Raw genomic sequence first — 27,978 nt, forward strand, 5'->3', positions numbered from 1 at the left:
GTGAATATATATAGTCTGCCTTGATTCTAGACATCTTGATTCATAGTCGTAATTGGTTGGTTGTTATCTCCTTCAGGGGGGAACAGAGTCTTGGGGAGAGCAGGTTTAATATATCTTTAGTTAACAGTCTCCCAATAAGAACTGAATTTTGATAAGACTATATAAATTACAGCAAGAAAAAGATTAAAATGTCAGTCTTTACAATTCTTGACCAACTTGGATCATGTTATTCATGCTGTCATTTATGTTTGAAACGCATTATGAACCCAACCCAAGATTTTCTTCACCTACATCCTTTCTCCAAACCTCTTCCTTTCCCAGAATTCTCTCATAGTTAATGCCATAAACATCCTTCTAGTCACTGGCTGGAAATCTTGAGACCATTTCAGCTCCTCATTTTCCTTCATCTTCTACATTCTGTGAAATACCAGTTCTAGTTGGTTCTGTCTACAGAGTTCCTTTCATACTTGCCTTTTTGTTGTTGTTGTTTAACACAAGCATTGCCCAGCCCTTTATAGAGGTTTTACAGGATCTTGGCTCTTCTTCTTTCCTGCCAAATTCCTCTGTTTAGAATCCCATTCCTTTTTCTTTTTTTTTTTAAATTAAACTGTAGTTGATTTACAACATTGTGTTAGTTTCTGGTGTACAACAAAGTGATTTATATATATATATATATATATATATATATATATATACACACACACACACATATATATGTATATATATAATTTCATATTATTTTCCATTATGGTTTATTACAGGATATTGCAGGATATGTATTACTGTATTACAGAATACAGTTCCCTGTTCTATACAGTAGGACCTTGTTGTTTATTTTATATATAGTAGTTTGTATCTGCTAATCCCAAACTTGTAATTTATCCTTCCCCCACCCCCTTTCCCCTTTGGTAACCATAAATTTGTTTTCTATGTCTCTGAATCTGTTTCTGTTTTGTAAATAGTTTCATGTGTATCATATTTTAGATTCCACATATAAGTGATATAATATGGTAAGTTTGTAAAGGAATTCTAAACATGAACATAATGTAAGTAATATTCCTCCTTCCCCAACTGTGTCTACCCTAGTCTTCAGAAAAAAAAAAGGTGAAATTTTTTTGGTTGTGAAAATGGTGACCATGCTTATTCTAATGGTTTATCATTATGAGTTCACTTAATAACATAGGAAATTTCATATGCTCACTTATTTACTTATAATTAGAGGCTATCAGAGAAGTGTGAATATATATAGTCTGCCTTGATTCTAGACATCTTGATTCATAGTCGTAATTGGTTGGTTGTTATCTCCTTCAGGGGGGAACAGAGTCTTGGGGAGAGCAGGTTTAATATATCTTTAGTTAACAGTCTCCCAATAAGAACTGAATTTTGATAAGACTATATAAATTACAGCAAGAAAAAGATTAAAATGTCAGTCTTTACAATTCTTGACCAACTTGGATCATGTTATTCATGCTGTCATTTATGTTTGAAACGCATTATGAACCCAACCCAAGATTTTCTTCACCTACATCCTTTCTCCAAACCTCTTCCTTTCCCAGAATTCTCTCATAGTTAATGCCATAAACATCCTTCTAGTCACTGGCTGGAAATCTTGAGACCATTTCAGCTCCTCATTTTCCTTCATCTTCTACATTCTGTGAAATACCAGTTCTAGTTGGTTCTGTCTACAGAGTTCCTTTCATACTTGCCTTTTTGTTGTTGTTGTTTAACACAAGCATTGGCTGATTCCAGGTTCTTGGGATTTCTTGCTTGAATAAGTACTATACTCAATTTAACTTGAGTATAGGTTTCAAATATTTGCTACCTCCCATCGAGTATGCCACTGCCCCTCTTAAATGCTATGAAAATCTTTGCATTGCATTTGAGTCTCTTGTATTGACCCTCTAGTTCAACCACAGTGGCCCGCTATTACCCCAAGAAAGTCATTTTCAGATTTCTGCTTAGTTTATGCTAGAAATGGCAAAATCGGTTTCAACCCTTAGGTCCAAATCAGAAGCAACCTTTGACACTTTCCATGTAATCTGTATCCTTCTGAGCTAGGAGACAGGGAAGGTTCATGTGATAGAGAGAGAAGGAAAACTGTAATAGGACAAGAAACATACTCCTTTTCGCTTCTTCAGCCTCTCCATGCATCCAGTGCCTTCCTTCTTTCCCTTCAATAGGCTCTGAATGCCGCTGCATGCTCTGCTTCCTGACCAGGGGCATGGCTTATTGGGAGGGTCTAGCTGAGAGCTGAAGAAAAGGAGAAAAGCTAAACTTCAAAAAGCATGCACTTCGCATGGATACAGGGTCTGAGGCATTCCTTGGGGAACACAGAGAAGCAAGGACTTGGTGTTAACTCAGCCCAGTTATTTATTTACTTAATCCGACTTTGTTGATGACCACTTTTCCAAACTTAGGGACAGTTCCGTTTGCATCTCAGTCCTCTCCTGTATAAAAACGTGATGGTGAATTAGAAAAAAACCCAAAAAACCAAACAGCCATGTTTCTGCTTGATGGTACATTTCTTATCACAGCAAAAGTGTCTGATTGAAATGGTTATAATAGAGCAGAAGAAGCACAGAAGTTAAGGTAAGCGGACCTGTTTGAGTGTAATGTGGACGTGCTTTTGAAGTACACACCTGGTGCTCTCTTCTGCCCACACCTTCTCTCCGGCTGTGTGTATTAGGAATGAGGGGAGAAAGGGAGAGCGTGTCACAGATTCTCCCCCATTGCCTATGGTGCAGCCGCTTCTCCCATGCAAAGAGGAGACAGACAGCCCTCAACCAGCTCACAGGCTGCTGTTTGATGTATTCTAGCCCTGCTAGCTGAGAGCAGACAGACAGTCCTTGTTGAGAGGAAGCTGTGGCCTGAACTCTAGGCTGAAATGGAGACAATTGGATCACTGAACTAGGGGGTTGAATAAGGTTCTCAGTTATTAGGAATTAGCACCAGAGTCCTACATTGGGAAACACATTCAGGCCACAGGTAAAAAGCAGACTGGTCATGATAAAGCTTGTGGATCATGGAGAGGCCCCACTCTCCTCACACCTGTACATTTGCTAGAGGGGAGAAGTTTTTCCAAAATGAGAAGTCATAGCCTGTAATTATTAAGTGGCCAGCTGTGAACCACTGCAAAGCCAATCTGGACACATTTTAATTGGAATAAGAGCCAGAGAAGTAGCCAAATGGACATCTGCCAAAGGAATGGAAGTAGACCTTGGTAGTACTTGAGTGCCCACTGGGGATAAAGGGCAGCAAATCAAGTGGCAGAAGTTAGAACCTTGCAAGAACAGAAATGGGGCTAGAAAGTATGGCAATGTAAGTTTTCTTTCCATAGATTAGCAATAACTAAAGGCAGATAAATCATTCATCCTTTAAATCTTAACATTTTCTTTGGAATGATAGTGTAGTTTACCTAAACTTTTTTCCTTAGTTCTGGTGAAGTAACTGAACTCGAAGTTTAATTTCTTTGTATATATTTCTTCAGTTCCTGCAGTTATAAGCAGTCTCTGTCATTTTATGAAAATGTGTTTTATTCTCTAATTTTTTGAGAAAGAAAAAGAAGAGTAGCCCATTACCAGTCCAAACAAAGGGAAGCAGCCAATAGATTTTTGGAAAGTGCTGATTGTACATGTGAGCAGCCCATGGTCTGCTTGCTCCTGGAGAGGAGCATTCTCTAACTTGAAATTTTCCACTGTTTACCAGGCCCGGGAAGTGTTAACAATGGTTAAGTGAGAATGAGATTTGTGACCTTAAGAGTGGTTTGGCTAGAAAACCTGAGGAAATACTCAGGGGTAGCATCCCAGCTGACAGGGAGTAGCGTGTTTCCTGGGCACTGGAATGGCAGGGGGTGGGGTTGGTCCTTGGGATGGATGTGCACCTGCTTTCTGATGGTCTTCTAATGAGGGGTTTGGTTTTTCTCTGACAGGGGCGACTTAGATGTCATCCTCTCTGGGACAGAGATGTCCTTATGTCTCTGAGGTTTGACGAATTTCCTAAGAGACCACAGGGACATGTTCTTTGACCTGGACTAGTTTTGATATGGGATGGCACTTAAATTACCTGTTCTCAGGCTTGAGTTTCTTGCTTTATCTCTGCATTGCCCTCACATTCTCCCAGAGCCACATTCCCCCTGCTCTGACACCTGCTTCTCTGAACTCTGGAGGAAGTTCTGCGCACCCGACAGGGCGAGTGAGGTCAATGGAACACTGAGCCCAGCAAGGCAGAAATAAAGAAAATGCAGCAGTCATTCTGGACGGTGGTAGGGTTATGTCCCAAGAAGAAGGAAACACGAGCACTTCAAGGACACAGGAATTTGTCAGAATGCTTTCTTTGCCAAATCCTAGCAGAGGTCTGCCCTCAGTCCACTGTCAAGAACAATTGCCTGTTCTCTTTTTCCAGCCTGCATGTCCGTTCTGTGGAGAAAGACTTGGCTTCCACTGATGGACTGTCGAATGTAGCTGAGTTTAGTACCTTTGCCAAAACGTTTAACCATTTCCTCTGGACAGCTGAAATCCAAGTAGAACCTACCCAGTAACCTTATTTGCTTTCATGAATTATTAAAACTGCTAAAATTTTACCTGTCAGTCTCTCCTTTGAAAGCAGTGGGAAATCAGAGGATAATTTTTTGCTGAGAAATAAGTAAGACATGATCTTAAAGGTAAAATTTTAAAGGTGATCATGTCGCACAAGCCCAAAGAGTTTCCATTGTAATAGCCCAGCTGTTGGTCGCATGCCACATTCATGCAACAGTGATTCGTTTTTAGATCTTGCCATCAAAATGCATACAGCTCAACCCAGTAGGGCAGCTAGCACCAATGGGAGCAAATGGGCAATTCATCTAAACACGAAGTGCTGCAAGAGACCTGAAATGTTTCTTCAGAGATCTTTCTTCCTGCATTTGCTGATTTCTTTTAATGAGTATAGAAACAGAGACTATTTGTGCTTAACTTTATGTAAGTTTCTATTCAGATGTGGTTTCTTGTAATGTAGGAACCATTTTTATCTTTAATTTGAGAAGCATCCAGGCCTGAATTGTGACAGTAAAGAAGTCAGGGTAAGGGTTTGCACAGAAAATCTTAAGATGTTTGGTTTCAGTAGTTGCAAAGGAGAATGGTTTCCGCCTAGAGACTTAGTTTGGTGACATTAGAAAATCACAAAGATAAGAAGACTGAATTAAAGCCATTTTAACTAGGCACCTCAAGAACAGTGGTCTCACATTGAAAAATGTTTTGCAAATCAAACGTTTGGTAACTTCAGATGCATTTAATGTGAACTCAAATATGTGGTAAGTATGTGTAATCAGAAAGCGTCCACTTTCTATCAGTTTGTGGTTATATGAAGACAATTGACATTAATTTCCCAGACTCACTATTTGGTAGCCTTCTAGCGTGTAACCATAAAGCACCAGCGCCCGGCACAGTTGTCCCCAAGGAGTGACCCACACCCTCTGCCGGGCACTCTCTCATCACTGAGCCAGGCGCTTTGTCTTCTGGCCATCAGCCTGGCCTTAGGGACAGCCCCCGAGTTGGGTCGTGTCCTCATGGGGGATCCTCCTGGCAGTTGTCTTCTGAAACAGCCCAACTATCACGACCTTCAATTGATAAAATGACAAAACCCTAAGGTACAAAACAATCCTGTGTCCCCTTCAGCCCTCCCTCTACCTGGGGGCCACATTGTAGTCTGTGTGGAGTTGGTTGTCTTTTTCCTGTTTTGAACTTCACTTTGGATCTGGACCCAAGCATTTTTACTTGTGCTCTGAGTCTCACTAAAAGTCACTTGTGAAAACAGTCCTTTGATTTTCTGCTTGACAGTAACTTCCTCTTAGAGGCTAAAAAACTGGCTGGTACTAGACCAGAAGCCATCACATTTCCCTTTCAGTCCTCCACTGGGTTCCAGGAAATAAATCATCTCCTATAATTAGACCTGATGTGTTGCCCCAGCAATAACGCTTCATCCTCCACCCCCTGAAAAGACTGCATTTCCTTTAGGGCCATCCAGAACCACTGCTGATGCATAGCAAAAACCAACTCTATTGTAAAGACAGTAGTGCCATGAAAGTCGGCAGAATTCACACATCTAAAATTGTTTCCAGACAGACCTACAATCTTTAATATCATCCCCTTCTCTCCTCACGCCAAACAACTCTTTCCAGTAACTTCAGAAAGTGAAGAGATATGGTAAACCTGAAACTTCTGTGTGACAAAGAGCTCAACAGTTGTGAAATTGCTTGCAGCACATGTAGTCAACACGGGAGCTGAGAAAGTTTATTTCTACTTCATTCAGGTACTTTCTCTGATTTAAAGTGATCAAAGTCGGTGCTTTGTGTCCACCTAGAGGGGTGGGATAGGGAGGGTGAGAGGGAGACTCAAGAGGGAGAAGATATGGGGATATATGTTTATGTATAGCTGGTTCACTTTGTTATGCAGCGGAGACTAACACGTCATTGTAAAGCAATTATATTCCAATAAATATGTTAAAAAAAATAAAGTGATCAAAGTGGAGAAAGGCACTAGTACTCTTAATTCTCTATAAATTGGTCCAGATAAGTATGGGACACAGTAGACAATAAAAACCCAGTTATCCTCCTTTTATACTCCTTGGAATTTAGGAGATTTCAGAAAATAACTTCATTCACCAGAAGTATATACCAACTAATAACAGACTCTGGGCTTGATGCAATTTCTTTTCCTTATTGATTACTGGATCTGTTAGGAAATGCTCAAAATATATTGCATTCTTACCCTTACCTAGAGGGAGAAATTATATCTGTCTGGTATCTATCACTTTAGTTACAATGTCATGTCACAACTAAAAGTTGACTATATGGACAAAAAGCTTAGTATTTTGATCATTATCTTAGAGGGATTTCTGACTGATTGAAAAATCTTTAAGGAACTCTCTAAGGAATGTTAAATTGGAGGTCTTTTTAAGCAACATAACTTGTCTTACTGTAGTTTCTTTGCTCTCTCCCTCTAAGATAAAAACAGGATGAAAGTGTGAGGAGTCAAAAGTCAGTGGTTTGGGGAAGGTGTGACACTTTATTTGGGGGAAACCTGTTCACTGATTAGCTGGAAACTTACCCACCTAGGAAGTGGAACCTCCTGGGGGTAAAATTCTTCTTACAGAGTTAGGCAGGAAATTGCAGACTTTGGAACATTCTTGCAGATGTACAGATACAGTCACATTTATTGTCTGATCTCTTATGAACAATTTTTAGAAATACAATTGACCCTTGACATGTTAGATTTTTAAATGTGCCGTTTGGACCACTCAAAAGCAACCCAAAGGATCAAAAATGTGTGGTTTGCTGAGGTACAAATTTGAGTGATTTTCCAAACAAAACATTTAGTGAGAAGGGTGGCATTATTTTACATGTTTGCATATCTCTTTAGTGACTGGCTTAATGAAGGCAACTGGATTCTTATACCTGCCTCTGCCTTCAGTCTGTTGAAATATATTGCTTTTGATTGAAGTATGTAAAGAAAATCTAGTCTCACAGATATGTACTAGAACATGGAAAAGTGTTTTAGTAACTCTTTTGGATAATTGTAGATTGTTTTCTTTGATTCATAACCTCTGGAAGGTTAAGTGTAATGCAATCATTGTATTTATAGTTTTTGAAGTTTCATCATTGCTAAGAAAATTCTTCATATGGTCTTAGAATTATAAAGCCAGAAAGAGCTTCATTTCAGATGTGGAAATCAAGACATAACATGTGACAGAGATAGGATGAGAATACTGGTATTCAGACTCCAAATTCATGATCATTAAAGCAGGCTACACCTCACCTCAGGTTTACCTGTCATTGTTTTTTGTTGAAAGATACCCTTGTTTTTCAAGAAAGTGAAAATGCTACTTTTCAATTGTAATTTTAAGAATAATAGATACAAAATTTTATTTTTCCTCTCTTGTTTCCCCCAGGTGGTTTCATTTTTTGAAGAAAGTAAGAGATTCGGTTGGCTATTGCAGAATGGAGCATGCAGGACCCTCCATTTCTCTAACAGATAAGAGGTGCAGTACCACTCTTTAACCCCTAGTAAGCACTCAAATATTCGCCAAGCTTAGTAAGACTTGCCATAAATACCGAACAGACTGAAATTACCATCTGCAAAATGTTTTCCTGTGAGAGTGCATTATGAAGTTAAATTTATTCTGTAAAATTCTGTCAACTAGTAATTAATGTAACTAAAGTAGAAAATTTTTGTGGAATCAAAAATTGCTTTTAGTTTTACTATTGTTCAGGAAGAACAATTTAAGAACATCTGGATTCTGTTTTCTTAGCTCATCGTCCTAGTTTATGGTGTTGCTTTTATTCTCTTGTAGGTGGTAAAATAGTGATTCAAAGACTAAGATAAAATATAAATGTGACTCTCCTTTTTAGGTCCTTACTAGTAGAGAGGGGTATCTTTTGGAGATATTTAAAGGGCCGGATTATCAGCAACTTTGTAAATATTTAGGATTCAGTACAACTCAGTATGGGTTTGGCTGCTTACTTACATCTGTAATTTTTGACGTTGCATTCATTTTAGGGCTAACATAATGTGTTGCTTGATTTATGAGCACTTAAAAATCCACAAACATTATAAATTAATAAATAAGACAGAATTTCAAGCGTGAAAAGTGTTTCTATTAATAAGGATAAGAATTTTGCTTTCAGCAAATGAAGTATGACATGGGTTTACTTCCCCCAGCATCTGTTCAGAAGTCTCAGAATTTGAATACTTTGTGCATTCTCTCTTTTGCTCTGTGTTCCTTTTGGGAAAATTCCTTGAACTGTGATCTAGAGAAGGTGAGAGGTGGACTGGTCTTCTATTCAGACTAGTACATTTCCTTCTATTTACTTGATTTTTAAAATCTTAACTGGAAATAAGAATAGCTGCCTTCTCCTAGTCAGAATGCCTTTTGCCACCTACTAGTTGTGTGACACTGAGCAAGTTAGCTGTCTGAGCCTTACTTTCGTGATCCATAAAGTGGGAATAATATCTTCCTTGATATGGTGTGGTGTTTAAGGGGATTAGAAGAAATAGTGTATGTAAAGTACTTAGCATAGTGTATGACCAAAGTAAAACTTCATTTATCATTACTGAAGAAAATTTTCCAGATGAAGCCATGTTCCTCCTTCCCTCCATAAAGCATTCTGGCAGATACCCATGGAATGCTGAATGCTCAGGGCTAGAAGCTACTCAAGAAGGTGTGGTCGAGGACCAACAGCATTGGCATCACCTGGGTGATCACCTGGTATCACCTTGGTAGAAATACAGATTTTTAGGTCTCAACCCCAGACCTACTGAATAGGAGTCTGTATTTTAATGATCCCCAGATGATCCGTAAACACATTAAAGTTTAAGCAGCACTGTGACAAGAACACCTGCTTAACAAGTGTTTGCTCCCAAACCATTTGATACCAGTTGCTCTTGCTTTTGTAATTACATAATTTAACCAAGTATCACATAAAGCTAAATAAGAATGTGAAAAGGGACAGTTGTTGTTTTTAAGAAAACTAAGTTAAATGCTTTAGAACAACACTAGTGACGAATGAGTTATAAAAATTGCTGTTGAAGTAAGTGTGGGTGAGGCAACCATAAAGATTGGAAAAATGGTAAAGATCTGTAAGATTGTGAGCTCTGAGTTATTCTCTTGCATGTTTTAGTTTCTAGATTTCACTGTAAAGAAGTTTAATACCACTTAGTCAGTGGCTGGGGCCACCTAGAAAAGAGTGTGTGCTCAGCCCAAAAGATGAGGGCGACCTGGAATTAACAGCTGCCAGCTAACTGCACATCTGGGCAGCCAGTCCTTTCTTACAGGGGAGAATCAAGGGGCACTCACAATGTCTGCCATAATCCCCATCTGTTTCTTAAAAATCTGCAAACCTGTGAATACTTGCATGGTATAAATAAATAAGCCTACGAGACCAATTTCTTATTTACTTTATTGAATGAAGACATCTACAAATGTGACGACTTTGAATATCCCAAGTGAAAAAATTTATACACTTTAATGATGGCGTTTGGAACTTAACAAATAATCGTGCTCTATGCACACCAGTCTATAAATATAGTCAACAGTCGTCCCCAGAGCTGTGAATTGACTCTTGACTGATTTTCAAATTATTGTGAATTTGCTAACTAATCAAAATTCTGAACACAAATTGGCTCGGTCAGGATGCATGATGCATATCTAAACCACCAAGGAAATATCCGAGCGGCTTTAGGAATTCATCTTCCGTCATCTCTAGTACGTTTTACAGACCACAAATAGCCAATGGAGAAGGGTGTTTCTCTGTAGCATCTATCACAATCTCAAGCTTTCTTATAAAGGCAAACTGATGTGGTAAAAAAGAGTGATACTTGAAGTGAGAAGGCCTGGGTTTGAGAATGGCCTCTGTCATTCAGTTATTGATTTAATGTCATTGGGGATTTGTGGTCACAACGTCTACCGCACAGAAACTTGGGAGGGATTAAGGAAGTGGATTTGTTGACTCCCTACAATGAGTCAGTAATGTTATTATATTTACTTATTATCTAGTTTAATTCTTGAAATGCTGTGAAGTTAGATATCTACATTTAATAGATGAGGAATATGACACAGTTACTAAGTGGCAGAGGTCAAATTTGAACAAAATTCTGTCCAATACTAGAAGGTGTGTTCTTTTCTTTATACCAGCCTGCCTCCAAATAAGTTTGTGAAATTCATGTGCATATATGTTAGTTAGTATTATAAATTGAATGGCAAAATAGCACTCTTTATGTCTCAGTTTTGAGACAAGAACAATATGATAGGTGTCCAGTAACCCTACAGAATATCCTAAAGCACAAGGTTAGCTCACACTGGAGGTCCCAAGAGATTATAAATTAGTTTTCCAACAATATAGTTTCTATCACGTACTTTGAGAGTATAAAAGAGTTGTGGTAGAGAGACCTTGGGAGAAAGGATTTATTTGGAGAGTTGTAAATATTCAAGACCCCCAGCTTCTCCCTCCCCGCCCCCACCAATGGCAGAAGGAAGATGGTTGTTTCCTCCCCATCAAAACCAAATTAGAAATGCTGAAAGGAGAACCACTCAGAGAACAAAACTGGGTATTCTTAAAGAAGCTTAAGGAAAAAAGACTGAAGTCTGACCTTCACCAAAAAACCTATCATTGCGTGACTGCTTGAAGCTGCCCTGTGCTTCAAAGAGGCGGCAAAGAGGTTTCTGTGCTTTCACTCTTAGTGGTGTGTGTTCTCCAGGAACCAATATGGACCTATATGGAAGGGAACCAGCCTGGGGTGAAGAAGTGACCCTACCAGAGGGAGTGGATGGTGGGAGAATGTCTATTAGCTGAGAGAATGTCAACCAGTAAGAGAGTGAACCCTCCAAGCCTCCCTCGACCCCCTGGTCCAGTAAAGGGAACCTCCAATAGAGGGTAGGGCCTCTGAGGAATCTGCACTAGAAATAACCAGAAAACTGTAGGCCCTACACATCCAGAGGCAATAAAGACAGATCACAGATGTGCCTACCATGAAAACCTCTTTTCACCAAACTCTGCCCTCTCTGGGCTCAGAAACATCAGCTAGTGTGATGGTGGGGGAGAGATACTGATCAACACCTCCTGCCATGCCTTTGCTGTAATCTGCTCTGCCAGATTACAGTACCGAGGGACTGTGATTATTATACTGTCCTGAACATTTTAATTCCTTAAATGTGATTATTCTTTTGAATGAAAAGGTACTTTCCTAAAGCATCATCCAGCAATGGGGAAGAACCAGTTTACAGAATATTAAAGGAAATGATAAGAAGGAATGAAAGTGCTTGTGATTTTTCCCTACAGAGGGCAATTCATTCACATGCAGGCTTTATTATTATCTAAATAATAGTAGACTATATAATATAGACCTCTATATAATAATAGTGGTCTAAATGAAAGTGGACTTGGTGCTGTTCCTCATTCATATTCAGCATGTTTGGGTGATGTAAAGGCCAGCTGATTGAGATTTTCTGGTATGAAATTAGAGATCTGGAAAGAATGTTTATGATGACCCAGTGTCTAGGACCTAGCCCAGTGCCTGGCATCTTACAAATATCAAACATTCAATAAACATTTGTTGAATTGAATGTAGTCCAAGATCTTTGTTTTACAGATTCAGAAAGGGATGTTCAGAGAGGTGAAGTGACAAAGTCAGATAACTCGTCAGGGACAGAACCGAGACCTTCTGTCAGACAATGGCCCTCTTGTTACTTCTCCCCTCTGGGGTAAGCTGCTTCAGAAAACTCAGTTATAAGTCCAGGTAGGTAATTAGCCTCCAAAACTTGGACTTAACAAAGTTTTATTTCTTGCATGTGCTACAGGGATGATGTGGGCTAGGTGGGGGCTGTGCTGTGGGAACACCAGGTTGTCAGAGGTTCCACCATATTAGGTTGCTGCCATCTCAACATGCAACTTCTAGAGTTGCTGCAGCAGAGGAAGAGAGCAATGGAGAAGGCACACTGTCATTTAACTCTCTTGAACTGAAAGTGACACATGTCATTTTCCACTCTTAGGGCATTGGCCAGAATTAGCACATGGTCCCACTTTCCTACAAGATTACTGGGAAATCTTCCAATGTACCCATAACAGAGAGGAGAAATTAATATGATGACATAGTAATTGTTACTACATCCAGAAGTGTAAACTCACTTTAACTTTTGTTCTCCTATCTAAAGTTTGTTTTCCTGTCAAAACTGAGAAATGATCTCTGTCAATTGCAAGGCCACAAGGGAGAATGGTTGCTGAATGGTGAAGTCAAAATATCTCTTTAGAATATTTCTGTGTGCTGTGTATAAGTTCATTCCTGCTTAAGAAATTGCTGCAAAAGACACATTGCAGCCACATACTAGAGCAGTCTATTAGAGCAGTCTGTAGTGCTGATCTGGCAAAAGGAAGTCCTGTGGTGAGACGTTTTGTTGACAGGTGTTATATCTTATTTGGAATAGAGGTTTTCCAGCCAAAAATAGGCCCAGTATTCTGATAACAAAATTGCCCCCCAGAAGGAAGAATGCATTTATTTTAACAAATAATATAGTCTCACAATGAATGGCTTCATTTCAAAACTTTCAAAATGTGGATCTTGTTTATTTTTCTAAGGAAGAAACTTTCTGTAAAACAAACTCCTACTGCTTCAGTTACAATGACTAAACACTATTGTTGTTTGAAAGTGTCATACAGAGACATGAGACAAGAAATTAGGGGCTGAATGGAAATATGATATGAATAAAATGGGGATGAGGATTGGGTTTTTCTCTTGCAATCTCTTTGAATCACAAACAGCTTAATATTTTTATTACCAACATCTTTTTGTGCTTATAAATATTTTTGATAAAGTGAAAAATAGAAACTTATCAATAGGAGCACCTAAATATGTAAAGCAAATATTAACACACCTAAAGGGAGAAATAGACAGCAATATAATAGTAGTGTGGGACTTTGATACCTCACTTAACTGATGGATAGACCATCCAGACAGAAAATCAATAAGGAAACATTGGACTTAAATGACAGATAGATTTAACAGGCATATACAGACCATTCCATCCAAAAGCAACAGGATACATTCTTCTCAAGTGCACATGGAGCATTCCCCAGGATAGATCATATGTTAGGCCACAAAACAAGTCTTAATAAATTTAAGAAGATTGAAATCATATCAAATATCTGTTCTGAACACAATGGTATGAAAATAGAAATCCATTAGAAAAAGAAAACTAGAAAATTCACAAATATATGGAGGTTAAACAAGGTATTACAAACATATTACTGAATCAAAGGATCAAAGAAGAAATCAAAAGAGAAATCAAAAACACTTTGAGAGAAATGAAAATGGAAATACAGCATACCAAAACTTATGGGGTACAGCAAAAGCAGTTCTAAGAGGGAATTTCATAGTGATAAATGCCTGCCTCAAGAAACAAAGATCTCAAGGAGCCTAACTTTACACCTTATGGAACTAGAAAAATAAGAACAAATGAAACCCAAAATTAGTAAAAGGAAGGAAATAACAAAGATCAGAGCAGAAATAAATGAGATAGAGACTAAAAAGACGATAGAAAAGATCAGTGAAACCAGGAACTGTTTTGAAAAGATAAAGAAAATTGACAAAACTTTTGCTAGACCCATTAAGAAAAAAAGAGAGGATTTAAACAGAATCAGAAATAAAAGTGGAGTTATTACAGTTGATACTACAGAAATACAAAGGATGATAAGAGACTAGTATGAACAATTATATGCCAACAAATTGGACAACTTGGGAAAAATGGATAAATTGCTAGAAACATACAACCTACCAAGACTGAATCAAGAAATAGAAAATCTGAACAGACTAATTACTAGTAAGAAGACTGAATCACTATCAAAAACCTTCAAAACAAAACAAAACAAACAAACAAAAAAGAAACAAAGTCCAGGACCAGAAGTCTTCACTGGTGAATTCTACCAAACATTTAAAGAAGTATTAATACCAGTCTTTCTCAAACTCTTCCAAAAATAGAAGAGGAGGAAACACTTCCAAACTCATTTTACAAGGCCAGCATTACCTTGATACCAAAATCAGACAAGGATGCTGTAAGAAAAGAAAATTACAGACCAATATCTTTGATGAATATAGATGAAAAATCCTCAACAAAATATTGGCAAACTGAATCTAACAATACATTAAAAGGATCCTACTCCAAAGAATAGTGAAAATGTGGAAATTGATTCTATTGTTTTTTTTCATTCTGTAGTATCCATGTATAGTTGAAGGTTCCCGGGGAATAATTAAGTAATAATTGGGACTGTCATAATAGCTACAATAGAAAGCTTTATCACTGGGTTCCCTATATCTATTTTGAAGAAGAAGAAATCCTTGCCCATCAGATATCTGTACTTGCATAGTTTGTTAGAGATATTTGAGTTGCATTTCTTTTTTAGAGCAAAAAGAGTTGACAAGTCAAACTCATAGAAACTGTAGAATGGTGATTGCTGGGGACTGGGGGATGAAGGAAATGGGTAGATGTTGGTCAAAGGGTACAAACTTCCACCTATAAGATGGATAAATTCTAGTGTACAGCATGGTGGCTATAGTTAACCAACTATATTATGTACTTGAAAGTTGCTAAGAAAGTAGATCTTAAACCTTCTCACAATTGCCACCCCTCGCAAAAGGTAATTATGTGAGACAATCAAGGTGTCAACTAATTTTATTGTGGTAATCATTTTACAATCTATATGTGTATCAAATCATCATGTTATACACCTTAAACTTACACAATGTTATATGTCAATTATATGTCAATAAACCTGGAAAAATACTGAATGGCAATTAAATTAAGAAATTTAATTGCCATTCAGTTATTCCACAAATATTTATTGAATACCTACCATATGCCAATCACTATTTCAGATCTCAGGGATATTGTAGAAAACAACCCCAGGACTCCTGTCTTCACAGTGTCTAAATTTTATTGGAAGGAGAAGAAAATAAATAAGATAATTACATATATATTAGAAAATAATATGGAGAAAAAAAGAAAGCAGGGATTGGGGGAGAGAATGTTAGCATGATGGGTTACAATTTTAAATAGAGTGGTAAGGAAAGCCTCACAGAGGTGACATTTAAACAATGTCTTAAAGTGAGAGAACAAACTTTCTGGATATATGTGAGAACTGCATTCCAGGCAAAAAGAATAGTTAATCATAGGAACCAGAGGCGAAAGAAAGTATAACATGTTGGAGAAACAGCAAGGAGGCTAAGTGTGGCTATAGTAGTGTAAGCAATGGGGAAAGTAATAGGACATGACAGCAGAGAGGTGACAGGGTGAGGGCAAATCATTTAGGGCTTTGTAGGGTATTGTAAAGACTTTGGCTTTCACTGTAAGAAAGGATCAGTAGAGGTGTTGAGCAGAGAATAAAAAGATCTGGCTTAAGAGTTGTTTTTTTTTTAATTTCAAAACATTATACCTAAAAGTATATACATTGCAATTACACAGTTCACTGAATTATTAAAAGTACACACACCCATTTGACAACCACCTGAATAAAAGAAATAGAACATTACTTAGCATCCCAGGAGCCTCATTGTGACCTTTCCTATTACTACTTCTCTCCACAATAACCTGTATCTTTACTTCTGATATCATCAATTTGCCGTATTGAAATGTATGTAAATGAAATATGTGAGATTTATTTGTGGTTTTTCAAAAAAAAAAAAAGATCCTACACCATGATCAAGTGGGATTTGTTACAGGGATGCAAGGATAGTTCAACACCTACAAATCAGTGTGATTCACCACATTAGCAAAATGAAGGATAAAAGTCCCATGATCCTCTCAATAGATACAGAAAAAGCATTTGACAAACTCCAACATTCATTTATGATAAACACACTCACAAAGAAGTGGGAGTGTAACTCAATGTAAAATAGATCATATATGACAAGCCCCTGGCTAACATACTCAGTAGTGAAAAGTTGAAAGCTTTTCCTCTAAGTTCAGGACCAAGACAAGGATGCCCACTTTTGCCACTTTTATTCAAGTATTAGAAGTCCTAGCCAGAGCAATAGACAAGAAAAAGAAATAAGAGATATCCAAAATGGAAAGAAAAGAGTAAAACTGTCATTGTTTGCAGATGACATGATATTATATAAAGACTCCACCAAAAACCTGTTAGAACTAATAAACAAATACAGTAAAGTTGCAGGATGCAAAATTAATCTACAAAAATTTATTTCTATACACTAAAAACAAGCTAAAAAAATAAGAAAATTATTACACTTACAATTACCTCAAAGTAAGATACCTAGGAATAAATTTACAGAAGTGAAAGACCTGTACACTGAAAATTATGACACTGGTGAAAATGCTCATGGATTGAAAGAATTAATATTGTCAAAAATATCCTTACTACCCAAAGCAATCTACATATTCAATGCAATCACAATCAAAATTCCAATGGTATTTTTTTCCCTTTAGGCCAAGATCATTGCTGTTTTGACTACTGGAGCTTTGTAATATGTTTTGAAGTCAGGAACTATGAAGCCTTCAGCTTTGTTCTTTATCAAGGTTGTTTTGGCTCTTTGGATTTTTGCATCTATGTTCATTAGGGATATTGGCCTGTAGTTTTCTTTCTTTGTAGTCTTTTTGTCTGACTTTGGGATCATGGTAATTCTGGCCTCATGAAATGAGTTTGAAATGTCCTGTCATCTTCAGTTTTTTGGGATAATTTGAGAAGTATTGGTGTTAATTCTTTAAATGTTTGGTCTCAGTAGGTTGTGTGTTTCTAGGAATTTATCCATTCCTTCTAGATTCTCTAATTTGTTCACATTTAATTGTTCATAGTAGTCTCTTATAATCCTTTTTTATTTCTATAGCATTAGTTGTAATGTCTCTTCTTTCATTTCTGATTTTATTTATTTGTCTTCTTTTTTCTTAGTCTAGCTAAAATTTGTTACTTTTGTTGATCTCTTCAAAAAGCCATCTCTGAGTTTTGTTGATTTTTTTTCTATTCTCTATACCATTTGTTTCTGCTCTAATCTTTATTATTTCCCTCTTTCTGCTAACTTTGGACTTAGTTTCTTCTTCTTTTTCTAGTTCCCTGAAGTATAAAGTTAGGTTGTTTGAGATATTTTTTTCTTCTTTAAAGTAGGTGTATACTGCTATTAACTTCCCTCTTAGTACTGCTTTTGCTGCATCCCAATAGTTTTGGTATGTATATTTCACTCTCATTTTTCTTAAAATATTTAAAAAATTCCCTTTTGATTTATTCTTTGACCTATTGGTTATACAAGAATGTGTCGTTTCATTTCTATATGTTGATGAATTTTCCAGTTTTCCTTCTGCTGTTGATTTCTAGTTTCATTCCATTGTGTTTGGAAAAGATAGTTGGTATTATTTCAATCTTCTAAAATTTGTTAAACTTGTTTTGTGACCTAATATGTGATCTATTCTGGAGAATGTTCTGTGTGTACATGAGAAGAAGGTACATTCTGTCACTGTTGGTTGGAAGGTTCTGTATGTGTCTAAGTCCATTTTGTGTATAGTGTTGTTCAAGTCCTCTGTTTTCCTTTGATCTTCTGTATGGATGTTCTATCCATTATTGAAAGTGGAGTATCGAAATAAAATAGATTAATTTTATTCCTTTGATTGGGCAAAGTTTTCCTGCTTTTTCCTGTGCCTTGTAACTTTGTGTTGGTATCCATGCATTTGAAAAAACAGCCTCCTCTCCAAGTCTTTACAAACTGGCTTTGTATAAGAAAATACCTTTACTAATCAGTGTACCCAGAGATTCTGGGGGCCTCTCAAACCTTTTCTGTTGATGTGTCTTCTCTGGATTTGTGTGCATAAATTCTCAGAGGGTTTTGTGTTTGTTTTTTCAGGCACTTGTAATCTCGTATTCCCTCTGGTGTCTGTGTGCAGTACTGCAGGTTCTCTGGAACTGCTGCAAGCCTCTCAGCTTTCTTTTGTTTTTAGCAGCCCCCAGGCTTCTAGAGTATTCTGGTCCCATCAGTGTTCCCAGTGGGTGAGACAGAAACAAGTCTCTCAGGCAATCCCCTGCCTCAAATGCTGGAACATTGAAGGTATGCTCTAACTTTTTCCTTTGCCAGGAATAAGCCACTAGCAGAGAGTTGTTTAATGACTTTCCTGGGTTAATTCTGCCTTTGGTTAATTTCCAGAGTTCTGAAAAATGTTGATTTTGACAACTTTTGCCAGTGTTCTCATTGTTTTTATGGAGAAGCAGATTTTTGGAACTTCTTACTCTGCCATTCTGGATGTGTATTTCCTCTATATTGCCTTTATTCTTAAAATATATTTGCAGTTAGTGCATAATCTAGATTTATATTTGTATTATTTTATCTTATTGATTCTGTCATTCTGCTGTCTTCTGGCTTCCATTATTAATGTTAAGAATCAACTGTCTAAATCACTCAGAAGTTAGTCTGTTTTTCATCACTGGTTGCTTTTTAAGAGTTCCTATTTGTGTGTGTGTGGCGGGGGTTAGTATATGTTACTCTGTGCGAATTTATTTTTATTTACTCTTTTTGGCTTTGTTGGGCTCCTGGTGTCTGTGGATTGATGTGTTTCAAGTTTATGGAAAATTCTAAGCCATTATCTCTTGAGATATTACTTGCAACCCATTCTCTTTCTCCATTTTGTTTGGTGGAGCTCTGGTTAAATATATATTAGACATTCTCACATTGCTTAGCTTCTCTTCTACCTGTTTCTTCTATCTATGTGTGAACTCTGGATATTTTCTTCTCACTTTTCTTCCAGTCCATGAATCCTCTATATCTATGTCTAATCTATCAAACTCACCTACTGTCTCTCAAATATTATTATCTTTTTTATTATAGAAATTATATTTGATTCTTTTTTAAGAGGTAGAGATAAAGGCTTACCTTTATTTTTTCTTCTAGTTTTATTGAGATCTAATTGACATATAGCAGTATAATTTTAAGGAGTACACTTTTAATAATTTTTATTCCTTGCAGATATCTTCAACCTTTTATATACATTTAAACAATGTCAGCAAAGTTGTTTTATAATCTACATAGCAAGTTCAACATCTAATGTCTTTGCAAATCTATTTTATTCCCAGCTCTCTTCATGAAGTCTAGTTCCTATGTGCCTAGTCATCTTTGACTATGTGCTGTACAGCATATTTGATTTTTTTTTTGACTATTGACAAAGTTTGCACTTACACTTTTTAAAAATAGAACACTTGAGATTGCTTTTGCCAGGCACATGTGCATAAGTAAGGAGCTCAAATATTTCTGGAGAACTTAAACTAGGTTCAGGAGTTGAAATTCCCTAGTTTATCCTGAAGAGTGGAATGGGATATAATTCCATAAGAGTTACTTTAATTCACCCTCATCCTGAATCCTGATGGTGTAGCCTTTTGGGCATGCCAGATCATTGTGGGGAGGGTTTTTTTTTCCTATTAGTCATCTCTCTTCTTTTTATGTCAAAATTGAGGTTCACGTTGACAAATGCCCTCAGTGTGCAAGTGCCTTCTGAGAGCACTTATCTTTCTGGGTTATTATTTTCCCTTCGCTTTTGATTTTGTGTTTTGTTTCTTTCTTGTTTTCACTTTTATGTTTTTAACAGATAATTTTAATATTTTATCAAGATTTGTATCTGTTTTCTGAGATAGACTTAATCTGAATTATCTAATCAACTATTAACAGAAATAAGAATTCCAGCTGTGCATATTTCTTCAAAATGTGCAGCATCTTGCTCAGAGACCTTCATGGATACCATGCTGATTTCTTTTTTTTTTTTTTTTTTTTGCGATACGCGGGCCTCTCACTGTTGTGGCCTCTCCCGTTGCGGAGCACAGGCTCAGCGGCCATGGCTCACAGGCCCAGCCGCTCCACGGCATGTGGGATCTCCCCGGACCGGGGCACGAACCCATGTCCCCTGAATCAGCAGACGGACTCTCAACCACTGCGCCACCAGGGAAGCCCATGCTGATTTCTTTAGATGCCCTTCCTCATCAGGTCCATTATTAGTTTTACAGGCAGATCAGTGATTTTTTCATACATTCTCAATATATAATTCTGGTCTTCCACTGCTTCAATAGTTGAGCTTTTTTAAAAAATATATATGAGGCATCACATCTTTCTATTGCTCTGGTCTCTCCAACTTTCTGTAACATCCAAGTGACAGTACTTCTCTATTTGTGTTAATATTTTGATTCACTTTGTTACTCTTACACTTCACATCTTTGTAGGATATAAGAATTGTTTCTTTCTTCCCAGATAATTTCCCATGAAACATGGGAAACATGTCCTCTTCTTCTTTTATGGTCTTGCTTTATCTGTCAGCTTGGGGTCCTCTGGAGAAAGTTTTGGAGCTGTATCTGGGCACTATTATCCCTCTCTTCCTCATTTTTCAGTTCAAAGATTTCTTGGTTTTGCCAGCAGGTTTTCTGCCCAATAGAATCCTCTCAGCCTTTAGGATGGGCAGGCAGGCCCTCAGTAGGGACCCAGTGTACTGATGCATTGATAATAAGATTCAGAAAACCAAATTCTATTTTTCATGGATATCCTCAGGTTGAACTCTTCTCATTTTACCTTCTTTCTCTGAGAAAGCTACTACCATCATTTGGAAGAAGAAATGAAAATCACCTGTGCTTCCATGACCCTCAGCTTCTTACCTAAAACCTTCTGACAGGGAACATTTTTTATGACATTAGTATTCATTCCTACAGGAGTATGAGTATGTCTGATGCATTTAATGAGCCTTGGCAAGTTTTTCTTCAGGGCTTAGACATATGCTCTAAGAAGCCAATTATCTTAGGGCACATTGCGATGTCAGGACAGAAATCTACTGCAACTATTTCAAGGAAAAGAGAGATTAATTGTAAGAATACAAGGCAGTATTATAGAATCCAATTGTTGGAAAAACAGCCAGGTCACTTGAAAGATAGAAAGTAATCAGGCGGCTACTTTTTCCATCTCTGTCTTGCTCTCTTTCATCATGGTCCCCTGTCTCCATTCTCTCAGCGTCTCTATTCTCCTGATTTTCTTTCTTATTTATCAGTGCATATATGGCTAAAAATGGCTGCTTAGTTTAGGTGTCTGCCTGTGTTTCTTTATTTTATTTTGTAATTAAAATTTTTAATTGAAGTATAGTTGCTATACAATATTATATAAGTTACAGGTGTACAATATAGTGATTCACAATTTTTAAAGGTTATACTCCATTTATAGTTATTATATAATATTGGCTATATTCCTTGTGTTGTACAATATATCCTTGTAGCTTATTTTATACCTAATATTGATAGTTTGTATTTCTTAAACCCCTATAATGGCCCTCTCCTTTTCCCTCTAACCACTGGTAACCACTAGTTTGTTCTCTATATCTGTGAGTCTGCTTCTTTTTTGTTGTATTCACTAGTTTGTTGTATTTTTTTAGATTCCACATATAAGTGATATGTGACTTATATTCCACATATGTCAGACAGAAAGACTTTGTCTTACTTATTTCACTTAGCATTATGCCCTCCAAGTCTACCCATGTTGCTGCAAATGGCCAAATTTCATTCTTTTTTATGGCTGAGTAGTATTCCATTGTATACATATGTACCACATCTTCTTTATCCATTCATTTGTTGGTGGACACTTTGGTTGCTTCCATATCTTGGCAATTGTAAATAGTGCTGCTATGAACATTGGGGTGCATGTATCTTTTCGTATTAGTGTTTTTTGGGGGGTTTTTTGGATATATACCCAGGAGTGGAATTGCTGGGTCATATGGTAGTTCTATTTTTAGTTTTTTGAGAAACCTCCATACTGTTTTCCACGGTGACTGCACCAATTTACATTCCCACCAACAGTGTAGGAGGGTTCCCTTTTCTCCACATCCTTGCCAACATTTGTTATTTGTGTTCTTTTTGATGACAGCCATTCTCACAGAATGTGCTGTGGCAAAGACAGTGAGATCATCTGGTCTAAATATAGAAGACATTCTCTTAGATGGTAGTGTAGATGGAGAGGTAGTGATTGGTTTATCAGTAGATCAACATATTCACTATTCTGGAATGGAGAGACATTTATCCACTTTTTAAATGCATGAAGTGTCTTCCTTGATTCAATTATTTTAACACATATACTAAGGGCAGAGATAGGCAGGTTATTTCTTGTTATTAATTGACTTGTAGATTTGTGCGTTTTTAGGTTGTTGTCATTGCTGATTAAATGCTTCAGTTTCACCCTCCCTGACCACATGGCTATCACACAAATCAGATCAAGAGTTAACCTTTTCTATGTGTGTTTTTCTAGTCACTAAGTTCTAAACTTTGTCTTTGCTTTCATTCTGAACTTTCAGGATTATTTTCTTCTGTTCTTTCTAGTCTTCCAATGAACTGGAAGAGGATTGCCTTCTCCCAAATAGGGGTACCTGCTTGCTCCTAAAATATATATCATCTGTGAGACTTTTGAATCAGACAAACCTAACACCCACTTTGCAGGTTCCTCTCTCACAAGATGGAGTGTGGATCCTGATGGTTCTCCCTGGAAACAGTCTTATTCCCATGTCTAATAGTGTCATTGTTTTAGTAACTACTTCTCTGCTAACTGAAGAGTCTGTGGATATCTTCATATGCTTTTTAACTTTTTGGATGACTTCTTCTATAACCTGCCTTTGCATAGCCCATGTCAGTATTTTTCTTATTGATTTACTGGAGTTCTTTTTTATGTTCTAGACATTAACTCACTATTAGTTTTATCTTTCATTCTAACATTTGTCTATTTAACAAGGGACGCTATTCCTTATTGATCAGGTGTCTTTATTTTGATGTAAACAAATTCTTTTTTTTTGGTCTTTTGGTTTCTGTTATTTGTTTAAGAAATCTTTTCTGCCCTCAAGCTATTTGTTTGCACATTGTTTTTGTAAATGCATGTATTTATCTTTTACAATTAGCTCTTGATCTCCCTGGAATCTACCTTTTTATGTAGGATTAGTAAGAGATCCAGTTTTATTTTTCTCCATGTTGTGAGCCAGTGTTTCCAACATTGTCAAGGTAATTTCTCACACAACGTTTTTCCTTTTTTTTTCTTTTTTTTCAGTACGCGGGCCTCTCACTGTTGTGGCCTCTCCCGTTGCGGAGCACAGGCTCCAGACGCGCAGGCTCAGCAGCCATGGCTCACGGGCCCAGCTGCTCCGTGGCATGTGGGATTTTCCCGGACCGGGGCACGAACCCGTGTCCCCTGCATCGGCAGGCGGGCTCTCAACCACTGCACCACCAGGGAAGCCCCACAACGTTTTTCTTCGTGTGTGTGCGTGTGTGTGTCTGTGTGTGTGTGCTTGCTTTTACTCCATTGCTCACCTTCTGTTTCTTCTAGAATAAACATATCTAAAGTTTAAGTGTCCTTCAAGGAACAGCTTTAGGTATGTCCCATAAAATTAGAGATGTAATGCTTTCCTTATCTAAATAGCATTAATAGTTAAAAACTAACATGACACTAATATAAGACAGTCAACATTTTATAATCTTTATTTATTTATTTTGGTCACACCGTATGGCTTGCAGGATCTCAGTTCCCTGACCAGGGACTGAACCCGGGCCATGAAAGTGAAAGCCCGGAATCCTAACCACTAGGCCAGCAGGGAACTCTCTATAATCTTTAATATCCTTTTGAAAGTCAAGATTGTACAGAAATATTTATTGTTTCCAATATCAGATTGTTTAACTTGCAATTTTGTTATTAATTTTTGATTTTATTGCATTATGGTCAGAGATCCTCTGAGTGATGTTAATCCTTTGGAATTAATAGAGGTTTCCTTTGTAGTCTTAAATATGGCTGTTTTTGTAAGCATTCTGTGTGTACTCAAAAAAGAATGCATGTTTCCTGTTTGTTGAGCATATAGTTTGATACCTTTAATAGTTTGAGTTTGGTGATTGTATTTTCCAGATATTATATAACACTTCTAATATTTTATTTGCATGATCTATTAGATTCTGAAACAAGGATGTTAAAATATTCAACTACAATTGATAAGTCATCTGTTTCTTACTGAAGTTCTCTTAGTGTTGTTTGATGTATTTTGCAGCTGTATTTTAAGGTGCATATGAGTTTAAAATGGTTATAATCTTCTTGTTCAATTATCCCTTTTCCTAATACATAATTTTCTTTCTGTTCTTTATGCTTTTTTTGCCTTATTAAATTCTACTGTGTCATATATATATTTATCATTTAATATTTATATTTTAGTTCTTTTCATATTAGGCTCTTTCACCTTCTGTGATTTTTTTTGGGGGGTGCTGCACTGTGCAGCATGTGGTATCTTAGTTCCCCAATCAGGGATGGAAGCTGTGACCCCTGCAGTGGAAGCGTGCAGTCCTAACCACTGGACTGCCAGGGGATTCCGTTAGATATTGAGAGGATCTCACATTTCTTTTGGTTCATGTTTCCCTAGCATAACTTTCCCATCCATGTTTAATATTTAATTTTCTTTTTGTCTTAGGTGTGTCTCTTGTTGCCTGTACATTGTGGGGCTTTAATTTTTCACTCCAATATGGGACTATCTGTTTTTAATTGGTGACCAAGGCCACTCTATTATAATTAATCTTATATTAAGATATTTCGCACATTTTATGGCCCATAGTCATGTTTACTCACCCATATTGCTTTCTTAACTATCCAAATCTCTATTTCCTCCCCTAAAAGAGAAAGCTTTAGTCTGCTCTCTTGTCATGTTGATCTTGCCCCAATCTTGTCAATATTAATAAGATTTTAGTCTGGGGTATTTATTTGGCAATCTTTGAGTTTTTCTTATTTGAGGTCTTTTAATCTTTCTTTAATCCTGGAGGATTTAAACGGTATTTTTTCAAACATTCCCCTTCTATATTTTCATTTTTTGGTCTCCTTTTGGGACTCCTTTTGTCCAGGTGTTGGATAGAGACACTTTCATAGCCACTTCGTAGAATTATGAGCCTACAGATTCATCTTACTGGCTTTGATTTCCCCTTTGGGCCATTCTAAATAATGCCCATTCTTTTTTTGAGAACTACTAACTAGGTTTTACAAGTCATGCGGCAACATGTCAGGGGAAATCTTTGCCTGACTAATAGAGGTGGCTATAGCCTGTTTTGATTTACAAAAAGCTGTTGAAGATTCCAACTGAGCCTATTGGGAAAAAAAAATACTGGCTTATGTGGCTCTGGATGAAGAGAAGGAACTGATAGCTGTCTTACTCTGTGTATAGAATGTCCACCATTGAGGACAGGTCTTATTTAGCATTTTGCAGTAGAAAATTATCCCTGGTTTTCAGACTTAGTTTTTTAAAAAATGAGTCACCTCTATCCCTTTCAGTGGGACCAGCCTCCCAACCCTGCACACCCTTTCACTAGGCGCCTGAGTGAAAGCTCAGCTGCAGGGTGAAGTCTCTTATCTCTGCTCCCAGTTAGATGACCTCTATCTGGCCAGTCTCCTCAGCTCTGACTCATTTGCTTGAGTCGGAAACAGTAATCAATGAACTTGACAGATTTGACTTGGGCTCTGATGCTCACTTTGACCCTCCTTATTCCCAAGCCCCTTTTTTTTTTTTTTTTGTGGTATGCGGGCCCCCCACCGCTGCGGCCCCTCCTGCTGCGGAGCACAGGCTCCGGATGCGCAGGCCCAGCGGCCATGGCTCACGGGCCCAGCCGCTCCGCGGCACGTGGGATCCTCCCAGACCGGGGCACGAACCCGTGTCCCCTGCATCGGCAGGCGGACTCCCAACCACTGCGCCACCAGGGAAGCCCCCAAGCCCCTTTGATACCAGCTTCTATGGCTTGGACTACTATCCTCCTGACTCTGTAGTTCACCTAGGCCTCATTGCACCTAATATTCCAGGTACAAATGCTCCTTGGGTCCCCTCTGGTGCACTGGGGCCAGGATCTAAAACAATCTGGTTAGGCCTGTCTGCATCTCCACCAGGGAAGGGGATCCTACAAAATGTGGCAACACTCTTAGTAGGAAACAAAAAGTACTGAACAAGAGCTTTTGCCAGTCCTGCAAGGTGGCATTTTAAAAAGCAGAGGCATTGGGCACTCTTGATTCAAACCCTAGCTCAGCCACTTACTAACTGTGTGATTGTGGTGGGCACGTTATTCGTGGCTTCCACTTAGTTTTCTCATCACTAAAATGGGGCTAAAATCAGGTTTGGCTGTTATAAAGAAGAGGTAGGCTAATGTCCATAGGTTTATATTGACTATGGTGTTTCAATGATTGGTGTTCTTTTTTTCTTCTCAAATCATCTCCATTTGAGGGATGTTCTTCATAAGTTCTCTGTAACTTAACTCCATATTAAGCCTCACAATATCCCTCTTGTGACGACAGCATACAGAAGCTATAATGCTGCGTGCAGTGGAGAAGTGCTATATCCAGAGAAATGCTTGCTGCCCTGAGAATTAACCACCTATCCTGCTGGGCGAAGATTTCGAGGGCTTGCAGCTGGGTGTCTGTTTCAGCCTGAGAGACCAGTGTCCTAGTTTTGATTAGCCAGTCTGGCAGGGTTGGATGGAAACAGATGTCCTGATCTATTCTAAATGTTTTTTTTTTTTCCATTGGAGACATCTCCGTTGGTTTTTATTGAATATGTACTTAGCACTTCACCAGTAACACTCTGAGATTTTATTTGGAGGTGATTTCTCCAAATTAAAATGAGATATTAAGTCTCTCAAGTAAAGCAGACTGCGGTGACATGCAGTGGCGTTGCTGGTCAATCGGTGAAGAGTGAGACAGTTTTGAGTGTCAGTGGAAGGGTTTCTAGGTAGAATGCATTGAATGTCTGTGAATGGAAAATGGACACGGATCAGTGACCTAAGAGACTGGCTGGTCAATGCTGAAGATAATGGAAAATCTCTGAAATCTTTCAGAGGTGCTTGCTAATCCAAATGAAGGAAGATATCTTAGAATCTCTTCCTGACCTGTTAGCTTACAGTTCAATGGCCATGTTTTCCCTCCTCAATGCTTATTTTTCATAGATATTAAACATGTTAATTCTATGTCCAGAAGAACAAAAACCATCGGAAATACTGTTAGTTTTAAATTTTCAAATGTGGTTTCTTTCTTTGTCTTCACACACACGTATTATCATCCTTTTTCTTTATGCTTCCAGCTAATTCCCCAACCTCCCTCCCCACCTCATACAAATTATCTATGGATTGGTTCAGTAAAATTAATTTTCCTAAGCTTAAGTTAGGAGCGAGGCACCTTGTGTCTGCTCTCAAAATAACAAATGACCATTTCTTTCTGAGCTTTCTAAATATGCTTTTCTAAATATGTCTTCTGATCCATCCTCTTCATGAATAACCTTATTTTAAACTCTAAGTGTTAACTCCAACCATAAGATGTTGAACTGTAACCTAGCCAATGAAAGAATTGCTACTTTAGACCTTATCAAGAAAATGAGTCCTTGCTAAACCTTTATGCAGAGATCTTGTTCTGAGAATACTTCTTATAACTTAGCTGTCCCACCCAGCACTAATGTGGAGAAAAG

The 27,978-nt window shown here is 37.7% G+C and overlaps 1 long non-coding RNA gene across 1 annotated transcript in view; it reads left to right on the top strand.

Moving 5' to 3' along the window:
• The first annotated feature begins 1,320 nt into the window (after nt 1-1,320).
• The window catches only part of LOC114486320 (uncharacterized), a 29,722-nt gene continuing 3,064 nt past the window's right edge, over nt 1,321-27,978 (top strand). Inside the window, exons 1-2 of the long non-coding RNA XR_003679893.2 lie at nt 1,321-6,285; nt 7,924-8,013. This is a non-coding gene — a long non-coding RNA (uncharacterized lncRNA). The remainder of the gene's footprint in view (nt 6,286-7,923; nt 8,014-27,978) is intronic.

The sequence above is a fragment of the Physeter macrocephalus genome, chromosome 5 (assembly GCF_002837175.3).
Source record: "Physeter macrocephalus isolate SW-GA chromosome 5, ASM283717v5, whole genome shotgun sequence".
Taxonomy (NCBI): Eukaryota; Metazoa; Chordata; class Mammalia; order Artiodactyla; family Physeteridae; genus Physeter; species Physeter macrocephalus.